This window comes from Otolemur garnettii, unplaced genomic scaffold, assembly GCF_000181295.1.
Source record: "Otolemur garnettii isolate 467f Iridium unplaced genomic scaffold, OtoGar3 scaffold00057, whole genome shotgun sequence".
NCBI classification, from domain to species: Eukaryota; Metazoa; Chordata; class Mammalia; order Primates; family Galagidae; genus Otolemur; species Otolemur garnettii.
In genome coordinates this window covers 5477243-5478809 of record NW_003852452.1, presented here as the reverse complement: position 1 = coordinate 5478809, position 1567 = coordinate 5477243, and positions in this window count along the sequence as shown.

The following is a 1567-nucleotide window of genomic DNA, read 5'->3' as shown; positions in this document are numbered from 1 at the left end:
ACAGAGCCTCAAGCTGTCACCCTGGGTAGAGTGTCATGGCATCACAGCTCACAGCAACCTCCAACTCCTGGGCTCAAGCGAGTCTCCTGCCTCAGTCTCCCAAGTAGCTGGGATTACAGGCACCCACCACAACGCCTGGCTATTTTTTGGTTGCAGCTGTCATTGTTGTTTGGTGGGCCCCGGGCTGGATTCGAACCCACCACCTTAGGTATATCTGGCTGGCACCTTAGCCACTTGAGCCACAGGCGCTGAGCCAGTAAACTTGCTTTTTAAAACTCTTATCTATGTCTCTATTAATTAATTTTAAAAAATGAGAAGTCATTTATGTATTACAAAATTAAATAGCAATAAAAACTTTCTAAATATTAAAACCATTAATAAAAGAGTCTTTGGATACATTACTCAATAATTTTCTTTTGTTAATTGTGATGACAGCTTTGGCTTCACCTTCAAGTGAAGCCACTAAGATGTCTAATTATAAAGCTGAGGTCAATGGAAGCTACTTTCAGCGAAAACCCTTCTCAGCAGCAATGCCCAACAGCACTTCATTGCTACCAGAGAGAGTAAAAAGTTGCAGTTTTGAGTAAGTGCAGATTCTATATTTGCTAAAAAATTTGTTGGCTTGATTGTCACTAAGGGTCAGGTGAAGATTGGCTATAAATTAATTATTCTTTTAACTCAAGCTCTCATTATAGTGCTTTATACGACATCCTGTGTTGATGGAAACAGTCTAGACTACATTTGACTTTGCCTGGGGCTTCCTGGTGAAAAGACAATAACTAACCGCAGGGTTCTTTCCATGGTAATGATTTTGCTGGTCAATCAGTTAGGTCTGTGGGACACCATAACTGTATGACTGGCTGGCACACTGAAACAGCAGTTCGTTCATCCAGCACAGAGTCTGGGAGTTTCTGTTCTAGGCACCAGAGATACAGCAAAACATTAAAGATCCCTGCCTCTGTGAAACTTACTTCCTAGTTGTGGGAGGCAGAGAATGAGCAAGATAAGAAAAATACAGTCTGTTAGATTGTGGTGAGTGTCATGGAAAAATATAAATTGAGGAGAGAGTACTGAGTGGGAGTGGTATTTTATTTTTAAGTAAAGTGCTAAGGGAAGGAGAAGACCTGTAGAAGATTAGGCAGCAGGACAGGATGATAGCCCGGGAAACAAGAAGTGCTCAGAGCCTGGGGGCTCTGGGGCTGTGGGGACCTGAAGGAGGCCGCCAGGCTGCCCCAAGATGAGTGAGCGAAGGGTAACAGTACTTGCAGAGCGTTGGGAGTCTGCTCTGGGCCTTGTGCATCATTTAAGGATCGACTTTTATTCCGAGCCAGACAGGAAGAACTAGGAAGCACGGCAGGATTTTGAGCAAGAGTGAGATGATTTATGTATTTAACAGGATCAGTCTTCAAGCTCTTTCCTCTACCAACCGCTTTCACCCATTTAAGAAGGCGACTCACTAGGCTTTAGATCGATCATAATATTCTTTTAAAGCATGTACTTCCAGGTAGCAGTTGGTAAAATACGTGTTTAAAAGTATAGTCATAGAGAGATCTTTTTTTTTTTTTTT